Source organism: Eumetopias jubatus, unplaced genomic scaffold (genome assembly GCF_037043125.1).
Source record: "Eumetopias jubatus isolate StellerSeaLion01/CBP00866 unplaced genomic scaffold, mEumJub1_p1.0 scaffold_8, whole genome shotgun sequence".
In the NCBI taxonomy this organism is placed as follows: Eukaryota; Metazoa; Chordata; class Mammalia; order Carnivora; family Otariidae; genus Eumetopias; species Eumetopias jubatus.
Genome location: NW_028274814.1, coordinates 17,180,314 through 17,192,406, shown reverse-complemented (window position 1 = coordinate 17,192,406; position 12,093 = coordinate 17,180,314). Strand labels below are relative to the sequence as shown.

General features: G+C 32.1%; 1 protein-coding gene across 4 annotated transcripts in view; it reads left to right on the top strand.

The window, feature by feature from the left end:
* MALRD1 (MAM and LDL receptor class A domain containing 1) overlaps positions 1–12,093 on the top strand; it is an 835,513-nt gene that overhangs the window by 419,603 nt on the left and 403,817 nt on the right. The gene's annotated exons all lie outside the window — the stretch shown is intronic.

Here is a 12,093-nt window from a genome sequence, read left to right as displayed (position 1 = left end):
ATTTAACACTTCCATACATCACCCGGTGCTCATCACAAGTGCCCTCCTTAATCCCCATCACCTGGTTCACCCATCCTTCCCCCCCTACCTCCCTTCTGGTAGCCATCAGTTTGTTCTCTGTAGTTAAGAGTCTGTTTTATGGTTTGCCTCTCTTTCATTTTTTATCCCTTTGCTCATTAGTATTGCTTCTTAAACTCCACACATGAGTGAAATCATATGGCGTTTGTGTTTCTCTGACTGGGTTCTTTCCCATAGCATCATACTCTCTAGTCCCATCCAAGTTGTTGCAAATGCCAAGAGTTCGTACTTTTCTTATGTCCGAGTAATAATCCATTTTATCCATTATATATATATATATTTTATATATATACACACACACACACACACACACACACATCCCACTTCTACCTTTTTTCTTTTTATTAGCTAATATTGGCAATATTAATTTAAAATTTTTCTTTAGTTGTTAAGGTAACCAGGGAATTTTTTTTTGGAAAATTTATTCTTTCATATAGCATTACTACAGTATAATTATTACACAAATTAACTATATAAAAGTAAGCGCTGCTATGTAAACAAGCTGTCATTTTTCATTGAATCATCCAGGATTGGAAGTGTGCTCTATTTGTTCTGCAATAGCCAGTTTTTTTCCTGCTTCTTGTAATAAAACTCTCAATGGTTAGTTAGGCACATAGCATTTCTCTTCTGCAATAAATGGAAAAACATGTTTCCATTGATTGAAAGATTCAGTAATGTATTGTAGTTTAATGATAAAGGCATTTAATATTTTTATGTTAATGAAAATTGTAATGTTTTGTAAGAGGCATGTTTTTAAAATTTAATTTTTTTCATTGGTATATAGAAAAGCAATTGATATTTTAAAATATCTTGTGTATGGCAAGGTTAAGTGCATTTATTTAGGTGATTTTTAATTTTTCTCAGTAATGTTTTGTAGTTTTTTTGGAAAGAGTATTTTTTTAAATTTATTTTTATTTTATTTTTTTATTATGTTAACCACCATTAGTTTTTGATGTAGTGTTCCATGATTCATTGTTTGCATTTAACACCCAGTGCTCCATTCAATACATGCACTCTTTAATACCCATCACCAGGCTAACCCATCCCCCCACCCCCTCCCCTCTAGAACCCTCAGTTTGTTTTTCAGAGTCTATCGTCTCTCATGGTTCGTCTCCCCCTCCGATGTCCCCCCCTTCATTTTTCCCTTCCTACTATCTTCTTTTCTTTTTTCTTAACATATATTGCATTATTTGTTTCAGAAGTAAAAATCTGTGATCCAACAGTCTTGCACAATTCACAGCGCTCACCATAGCACATACCCTCCCCAATGTCTATCACCCAGCCACCCCATCCCCCCCACGCCCCCCACCACTCCAGCAACCCTCAGTTTATTTCCTGAGATTAAGAATTCCTCATATCAGTGAGATCATAAGATACATGTCTTTCTCTGATTAACTTATTTTGCTCAGCATAATACCCTCCAGTTCCATCCATATCGTTGCAAATGGCAAGATTTCTTTTTTTTATGGCTGCATAATATGGAAGGAGTATTTTATATAATATTTTAGATGCTAACAGCAAAGTGATATTTTTTAAATACTTGTTTTAAATGCTAAAGCAAGAATTTCATTATTTTATTGACATATGATATATTAGTTGCAGGTGTACAATATAGTGATTCAGCAATTCTATGCATTACTCACTGATTACCACAACTAAATGTAGTCACCATCTGTCACCATATAATATTATTACAATATTATTAACAATATTTCCTATACTGTACTTTTGATCTCCTTATATATTTTATAACTGGATGTTTGTACCTCTTAATCCTCTTACAGCTATTTTGCCCATCACCCCACTCACCTCTAGCAACCCCCAGTTGTCTGTATTTAAGAGTCTGTTTGTTTTTGTTTGCTCATTTGTTTTTTAGATTCCACACGTAACTGAAATCATGTGGTATTTGCCTTTCTCTGACTTATTTCACTTAGCATAACACCTTCAAATTCCATCCATGTTTTTGAAAATTACAAACTTTCATTCCTTTTTATGGCTAATATCCCGTGTGTGTGTGTGTGTGTGTGTGTGTGTGTGTGTGTGTGTCATCTTCTTTATCCATCATCTGTCAATGGGCACTCGATTTGTTCCATAGTTTGGCTATTGTAAATAATGCCGCAGTAAACATAAGAGTGCATGTATCTTTTCAAATTAGTGCTTTTGTTTTCTTTGGGTAAATACCGAGTAGTGGAATTACTTGATCATATGGTATTTCTGTTTTTACTGTTTTAATGAATTGCCCTACTGTTTTCCACAGTGGCTGCATCAGTTTACATTCTCACCAACAATGCATGAGGGTTCCTTTTCTTCACATCCTTGCCAACACTTACTGTCTTTTTGACACTAGCCATTCTACTGGTGTGAGGTGATATCTCATTTGGTTTGCATGTCCTTGATGATTAATAATGTTGAATATCTTTTCATTTGTCTGTTGACCATTCATATGTCTTCCTTGGAAAAATGCCTATTCAGTTCCCCTGCCTCCCCTTTTTAATCAGATTTTTTTTTTTGCTGTTAAGTCATATAAGTTTTTTACATATTTTGGCTAGTAACCTTTACTGGAATATTTTCTCACATTCCATAGATTGCCTTTTTGTTTGTTGATGGTTTTCATTTGTTGTGCAAAAGCTTTTTGTTTTGGTGTAGTTCCAACAGTTATTTTTTCCTTTGTTTCTCTTGCCAAAGGAAGCATATCTATAAATATATTGCTAAGGCTGTTGTCCAAGAGATTACTGCCCAAGTTTTCTTTTAGGAGTTTTATGGTTTTAGGTATTACATTTAGGTCTTTAACCCATTTTGAGTTTATTTTTGTGTATGGTATAAGAAAGCAGTCCAGTATCATTCCTTTGCATGTAGCTGTTTAGTTTTTCCAACACCATTTGTTGAAGAGACGGTCTTTCCCCCATTGTATATTGCTGCCTCCTTTGTCAGATTAATGGGCCATATATATGTGGCTTTATTTCTGGGCTCTCTCCTTTGTTCCATTGATCTGTGTGTCTGTTTTTGTGCCAGTTCCATAATGTTTTGATTAATAAAACTTTGTAGTACTTCTTGAAATCTGGGATTGTGATACCTCCAGCTTTGTTTTTTTTTCCCAAGATTGCTTTGGCTATTTGGGGTATTTTGTGGTTCCATGTAAATTTAGCATTATTTGTTCTAGTTCTGTGAAAAGTGCTGTTGGTATTTTGATACAGATTGCATTGAAGCTGTAGATTGCGTTGGATAATATGGACATTTTAACAATACTAACTAATTCTTCCAGTCCATGAGCATGGCATATCTTTCCATTTGTTTGTGTCATCTTCAGTTTCTCTTGTCAATGTCTTATTGTTTTCAGAGTATAGGTTTTTCATCTATTGGTTAAATTTATTTCTAGGTATTTCCTTCTTTTTGGTTCAATTGTAAATGAGATTGTTTTCTTAATTTCTTTTTCTGCTGCTTTATTTTTAACTTAAAGAAACATGATAGATTTCTTTATATTTTTTATCTTAGTTTGTATTCAACTTTACTTAATTCACATTAGTTCTAAGAGATTTTTGGTGGAATGTTTAGAGTTTTATGTATATAGTACTTGTCATCTGCAAATAATGACAGTTTTACTTTGTTCTTAGCAATTTGGATCCTTTCCTTTCTTTCTTATCTGATAGCTGTGGCTAGGACTTCCAGTAATATGTTGAATAAAAGTGGTGAGAGTGGACATCCTTCTCTTCTTCCTGATCTGAGACAGAGTTCTCAGTTTTTCATCATTGAGTATGATACTATCTGTGGGTTTTTCATATATAACCTTTATCAAGTTCAGGTATGTTTCCTCTAAACCTACATTGTTGAGAGTTTTTATCATGAACAGATATTGTATTTTGTCAAGTGCTTTTTCTGCATCTGTTGTGATAATAATATGGTTTTTATCCTTCATTCTGTTAATGTGATGTATCACATTGATTGATTTGAGAATATTGAGCCACTCTTGCATCCTTGGAATAAATCCCGCTTGATCATGGTGAATGATCTTTTAATGTATTGTTGAATTCAGTTTGGCTGCACTTATTGGATACTGTGTAATTATGATGTTTATTTGGCTATTGGCTTGTTTCTAGTTATACTTAGAGGATCTCTAGTTTTCCACATGTCACCAACAAAGATGTTCTATGATTTCTATGTTATCGTTGGCCTCTTGGGAAGTCAATTCTGGGAGTCGTTCCTGTGGGACCACACAACAGATCACTCCTTTGACTATTTCAATAATTTTGCATATATATAATTCTCTCTATCAAATCGTATTCTGTTTAAAATAGAGTAATTTGTGTTATCTGTGTTTAAATCCTGATCGATCAAGCATTTAGTACCAAAACTGATTTTATTGTTTTGATTACTTGTAGTTGTGTGGATTTTCCAAATATGCCATTCTGATTCTGAGAATACAGAGTAATTTGCTTGCAAGTAGAATCAGAGCGTATGATGGAAAGTGTTGGAAAGGGACACATAAGTTAAAAAAAAAAAAGAGCATGGGGGAAGGAAGGAAAAACCAGTTTTTATATGAGACAATAAGGAAGAATTGGGAACTAAAAATCACCTCTTTTTGGATAAAGTGTTAGGAAATAATGAAAGTCAAGAATGGAATTAACTAAAGACAGTGTTCTGTAAACTCTGTATAGATAGCACCTTACACTATATTTGTTGAATAACTACTGAAATAATTTAAATTGTAGTACTTGATAAACTAGTTTATAATGAATATTTCATTTCTTACTACATGATTGGTAATATGATATCATTACATAATTCTCAAAAATATGCTTTTGAAAGTTAAATATGTTCCTTTGCATTTACAGTTTGGTTCTTAGGAACTCAAAAAAGAACACTACATTTCTAATCTCTTAAGTAATATATGTGTTTCTGTTTCTTATAAACTTGATCCTTACTGAGATATTTATATTATAAGCAGAGTTAAAAATCATAATATTATCAGCATATTATCTCGGTTATCAAGGTAAAATTAAGCTATTTTTATTGTTTGCACCCCTAAAATATATTCCAGTTACATAAAAACCAAGAAAGGTAATTTGATAAGCTATTTGAATGGTTGAGTGTAAGTGAAACAACAGAGATTATGTTTCTCTTGGAAGAAAAATATGATTGTGTGAAATCAAATATATTTCACGACCCAGTGAACTTAATATGTCGGGAAATTTCAGCTTCACTTGAAATGCCAATTGGCTGTACCCTACTTATGTAGTAATGGAGAGATGCCGTTAAAAATACTTTAATTTTTCACTGTATCATTGTTCCAACAAAATGTCCTTTATTCAATTTAGGATTTTTTCCACATGAGCCCTTTCTTTTATTTTGTGGAAAAAATACTGAGAATTAGGGTATCTGAGGGGTATTATTTTAACTATATTTGGAATTTCCAATGAACAGTGTCTGCTTTAACAGACATATGGATAGATAACCAAGGTAAAATTATTTAATCAGAGTATCATTTAAAATACCACAATTGCTAATATAAAATTTTGTGCCAGAATATGCGTGTTTTCTCTTTGAAATCTTTTCATCCATCTAGAAAGGTTTTAATACAGGCAAAAGGTTTAACATTTTTAGACCCAGTTTTCTTCCTCATTTTTTCTATTTATATCTCTGATCTTTTTTTGTGAGATTATTTTCTTGCTTCCTGAAACATATCTATAAGAAGTCCCTTTAATGATCTTTTGATATTAAATCTAATTTGATTAAATGCTTTAATTTCAACATAATGTTTGAATGATAGTTTCATTGGGCATACAGGTTTAGTTTGGCTATTATTTTCTGTTAAATTTTTAATGAACATTTTCCCACTGTGTGTTGGCTTCTGCTGTTGAGATCAAGAAATCAGCTCTTAATCTAATTGCCATTCCTTCTTAAGTAGTTTCTTTTCCTCTCCGCTCTTAAGATTTTTTCTTTTTCTCTGATATTCCAGTAAATTGTGTGAATTCAAGTAGTCCTCTTTTTATTTATCCTGCTTGAGATTCATTGAACTTTTTGAATCTGAGGATTGATGTGCTTCATGAATTCTTAAACATTCTAAGCTATTATGTCTTTTCATATTGCTTTTCCCCCATTCAGTCTTTTCTCTCGGGATCTCTGGTAAGACTTATTTTGGGTCTTTCATCTTCTTTTTTCCTTTTTTAAAATGAAGTACAATTTAGATATCATGAAATATGCACATTTTCAGTATATAATGCAATAAATTTTGACAAATGCATGCCAGTATAACCCAAAGCACATCAAAATATAGAACATTTCTATCACCCCAGAAATTTTCCTTGTTCTTCTTCTCGTTGATACTGCCCCCTAAAAAAGAAATACTCCCCCCATCTCTCCAGTCAGAGGTGACCAATGTTCTGATGTTTATTGTTATATATTAGATTTGCCTGTCATGAGCTTCCTATCAGTGATATATCTGGCTCCTTTTGCTCAGCATAAAATTTTGGAATTTATATTCTCAAGTGTATTACTAATCTGTTTCTTTTTATCAATGAATAGTATTCTATTGTGTGAATATATTATCATGGGTTTATTCTCTTGATGAACACATGGGTTGTTTCAAATTATTGGATACTGTGAATTAAGCTGCTAGGAAGATTTGTGTATACATCTCTTTGTGGAAATGTGTTTTCTTTTTGTAAATACCTGTTACTGCAATTGCTTGGTCATAGGACAGATGTATTTCTCACATTATAAAAACAAAAAAAATTAATGATTATATTATTTTATAATCCCGCCAGCAATATATGAGATTGCCAGTTGATACTTACCCTCACCAATATTTGGGTTGTTTGTTTAATCTTAGCAGTTCTAGTAGGAATGAAATGATATCTCATTGTGGTTTCAGTTTACTTTTGTCTGATGGTTTTTACTTGTGCTTATTGGTCATCTGTATATATTCCTCTTTGGAGTGTCTGTGTAAGCGTTTTTTTTTCATTTGTATGCTTAATTTTGAGCTATAGATATTTATTAAATACTGAGGATGTTAAGTACCAGCATATACATGTATTATAGTCTTTTTCCCTCAGTAAGTGTCCTATTTCCTTAATGGTGTCTTCTGCTGTTGAGAAATGTCCAATTTATCAAATTTTTTCTATAATTGTTGCTACTTTCTGTGCCTTACTAAGGAAACTTTCCTTATCTAAGGTCACAAAAATATCCTCCTATAATTACGCATAAGTTTTAGAGCTTTAGATTTTTTTTTAAAGATTTTATTTATTTGAGAGAGAGAGAATGAGAGAGAGAGAGCACGAGAGGGAAGAGGGTCAGAGGGAGAAGCAGACTCCCTGCTGAGCCGGGAGCCTGATGCTGGGCTAGATCCCAGGTCCCTGGGATCATGACCTGAGCCAAAGGCAGACACTTGACTCAGCCACCCAGGCACCCCTAGAGCTTTAGCTTTTATATTTAGGTGTCTGATTCATCATGAATTAATATAATGTATGGTGTTCCAACATCATTTGTTGAAATTACTGTTGTTTACCTATTGATTGCCTGGAAGCTTTTGTCAAAAATTAATCATTTAAGTGTAGAACTAAAGCTGGTCCTTTGTTCTCTTCCACTGATGTATTTGTTTACTCTTACTACCTATTTTACTTCCTACATATTTTTATATAAATGTTAGAGTCTACTGGGATATTGGTTGTGATAGCATTGTATCTGTCAGTTTGGGATGAATTGATATATGAATAATACTGGCTTCCTATCCATGGGCATGACATATCTCTGCAATTATTCAAGTATTCTTTAATTTCTCTCAGTCCTTTATAGTTTGATTGTATAGGTCTTATCCATGTTTAAAAAGTTATCTCTAACTTTTTAACGCTATTGTTAGTGGTACTGTTTTATTTTGTCTTATTTTATAGGTGTTCATTGTTAATATATTTGACTTTTTGTGATAATTTTATATCTATGGCATTGTAAAATACACATATTAATTCTTATAATCATCTTTCAGAAATTCTTTAGGACTTAAAATCATGGAACATGATAAAAGACAGTGTTATTCTTCCTTTCCCAGCTTCAAGTGTTTGTTTATTTTTCTTGCTGGCTAAAATGGATATCCAGGACATCAAAAATAAGTGGCGGGGGGCCCCTGGGTGGCTCAGTCGGTTAAGCATTGCCTTCAGCTCAGGTCATGATCCCAGGGTCCTGGGATTGACCTTGTGTTAGACTCCCTGCTCTCTGCTTCTCCCTCTTCCTTCTGCTCCTAAACCCCATTCATGCATGTGCTCTCTCACTCTCTCTCTCAAATAAATTAATAAGTAAAAATCTTAAAAAAAAATAAGTGTTGGGCAGTGACATTTTGCCTTGCTTCTCATTTTAGAGGAGAGCAGTCTGTCTGTTTCCATTAAGTATGATGTTAGTTGTACAATTTAAAGTTGTGTCCTTTATCAGTTTGAAGAAGTTTCCTTCTGTTCCTGATCTTCTAAGCTTTTTAATCATGATTGGGTATTAAATTTTGTCAAATGCTTTTTCTGGATTTATGAAGAAAATCATGTGCTATTTCTCCTTTAATATCTGTGAGTATTACATTAGCTGATTTTAAAATCTTGAACAAGCCTTGCATTCTTAGATTTAACCCCACTTGATTAGAGAGTGTTGCCTATCTACATTGTATTTATTTTTATTTTTATTATTTTCTTGACACCCTTGTTGAAAATCATTTGACCCATATATATTTGAGAGTTTATTTCTGGACTCTTTCCCTGTCTACATTTTAGATTTTAGCTGATATGTTTTTCTTGGGGATTTTTGCTTATATATTAATGAAAGCGTTGTTCTGTAACTTTCTTTTTTTTGTATTTTATCTACAATTACCTCATCTTTTATAGTATATCTCATTCATTTATATATTTATATTTCCTCTCATGAAATTTTATTGCATGTTTTCATGCATTTTTAGAATCTTTTTTTTTTTTTTTTACTGCTTGACAAATAATTGGAGCTCAGCAATTATTTTCTAAATGAACTAATGAGAAAGTCAAAGGGAATTCTCACAGATATGGGTATGGAGATGGTTCACGAGACAGTCAGCAAAGATTGGTTCAGGAGGCATAACCTGCAGAAGCAATATCTTCAAGAAAACATACAAAAATTTGAGTATAGGAAAACTAATAATTGTATAAACTTAAATGGGATAAATATATATGTGGTTAAGTCAAGGACAATATGTATTTGTAATAATGAACACTGCATATGAATTTCATCAAAAATTATAACAACTTTTGGATATATGAGGGGATAGAGTATGTGTTGGAGAAGAGAGTAGTGTAAGACTTATGCCCTTATTTTCAAAGGACAAAAGTGTTAGATTTTACCTAAAATTAAAAAAAAATCAAGGATTAGTATACATATTTTATTTATACACATGCAGAAAATAGCAGACTAAATAGGTAAAAGAACTAAAAATGAATTTATCCAACATAATAAAGTAATAGACATAGTGTGGAATGAGACATGAGTTATCCGAAGTAGTATTCAGCTTTTAAAACTCCATATATGTATTTTATTAAAAATAAAAAATTTAAAGTAAATTTTATCTGGATATGAAGGTTATGTATAATGAAGACAAGACTGGTCTTGTTTTTAAAAAAAATCATTAGGTTTCTCAAGTCTGGGATTACCAGTCAGACCATATATTTTTCTTTGTCATTATAGTCTTCATAAATAATCTATAGTAAGATCATTAATGATTAAAAAAATTAATACTCTTGTGAATTAAAGTCCTCTGGCCAAATGAATATTTTCAAGTGATCTTTTAAAGATTTAAATTCTTAGAAAATGTGAATTTACACTTTCGGGATAAAAGTAAGTCATGCTAAAATATGTGCTGTTCAGTAGAACAGAAAGATAGAAGTTCATCTTATTTTTTTAACAGAAGGTTTCTTTTTTGCAGTTTAGTAAATACTGAAAGAAAGAAAAAAGAAAAAATGTGAAGCATGAGGGAAACGTTCTACAAAACTTTTAAGAAAATGTGTTCTTGTTGTAAGTTTCTTTTTTTATTGCGGTGTAATTGACATAAAACATTATGTTAGTTTCAGGTGTAAAACATAGTGCTTTGACATTCATATACATTGCAAAATGATCACCACAATGTCTACTTAGCATCTGTCACCAAAGTTAGAAATTTTTTTTTCTTGTGGTGAGAACTTTTAAGATTTACTTTAACAACTTTCAAATATTATTGACTGTAATTACCATGCTGTATATTATATCCTCATGACTTATTTATTTTATAACTGGAAGTTTGTTTCTTCATCCCCTTCACGTGTTTGCCCACTCTCTTCAGGCTCATTTCTCTTTGACAACTACCACACTGTTCTCTGGGCATGACATATCTATGAGTTTTGTTTTGTTTAGTTTTGTTTATGTTTTTAGATTCCATATATAAGTGAAACCATGTTATTTGTCTTTCTCTGTCTGGTTTATTTCACTTAGCATAATATTCTCAAGGTCCATCCATGTTGAGGGAAATGACAAGATTTCATTCTTTTTTATGACTGAGTAGTACTCCATTATATATATATAATGGAGTACTACTCAGTGTGTGTGTGTGTATATATACACACACACACACACACACACACACACATATATATATATATATACATGCATACATACATACACACCACATCTGTTTTATTCATTCATCTATAAATGGACAATTAGGTTGTTTCCATAATTGGCTATTGTAAATAATGCTGTGATGAACATAGGGGTGCATGTACCTTTGAATTAGCATTGTGATTTCTTTCATAAATACTAGAAGTGGAATTTCTGCATTGTGACCATTTTTTTTTTAATTTTGAGGAAACTCTATACCATTTTCCATAGTTTCTCCACCAATTTGCATTCTCATCGATAGTGCATGAGGGTTTCTTTTTCTCTGCATCTGCACCAACATTTATTATTTCCTGTCATTTTGAAAATAGCCATTCTTACAAGCATGATATGATATCTCATTGTGGATTTGATTTGCATTTCCCTGATGATTAGTAATGATGAGCATCTTTTCATTTGTCTGTTGGTCATCTGTATGTCTTTGGAAAATGTCTATTAAGATTCTTTTCTCATTTTTAATTTGAATTGTTTGTTCTTGTGTTGTTTAGCTATATGAGTTCTTTATATATTTTGGATATTAACCCCTTATTGGATATATGATTTGCAAATATCTTCTCCCATTCAGTAGGTTGCCTTTCTATTTTGTTGATGGTTTCATTCACTTTGCAGGAACTTTTTAGTTTGATGTAGTCCCATCTTTTTTATTTTTGCTTTTGTTGCCATTGCCTTTGGAGTAGATAACAAAACAATATATTTATTACCAAGAGCAATGCCAAGGAGTTTACCATCTGTGGTTTCTTCTAATAGTTTGTATATGATGTAAAATGGTGGTCCAGTTTCACTCTTTTGCATATGGCTTTCCAGTTTTTCCAGCACCATTTATTGAATAGACTGTCTTTTCCCCATTGTGTATTCTTGCCTGTGTTTCATAAATTAATTGTCTATATATGCTTGTGTTTATTTTGGACTTTCTGTTCTGTTCTATTGATCTTCATGTTTTATGCCAATACCATACTGTATTGATTACTATAGCTTTGTAATATAGTTAGAAATTAGGGAGCATGATGACTTCATCTTTGTTCTTTCACAAGATTGCTTTGGCTATTGAGGATTTTTGTGGTTCCATACATATTTTAGGATTGTTCTGTTTCTCTGAAAAATGTCATTGGCATTTTGATAGGGATTGCATTGAATATATGTGTATATATTGCATTGGGTAAAATGGACATTTTTACAATATATTAATTCTTCTAATCCGTTAGCATGGAATAACCTTACATTTATTTGTGTCTTCTTCAGTTTATTTCATCAATGTCTTATAGTTTTCAGAATATAGGTCTTTCAGCTCCTTGGTTAAATTTATTCCTAGGCAATTTAATCTTTTTGAAATAAGTGTAAATGAGATTGTTTTATTTTCTTAATTTATCTGAGAGT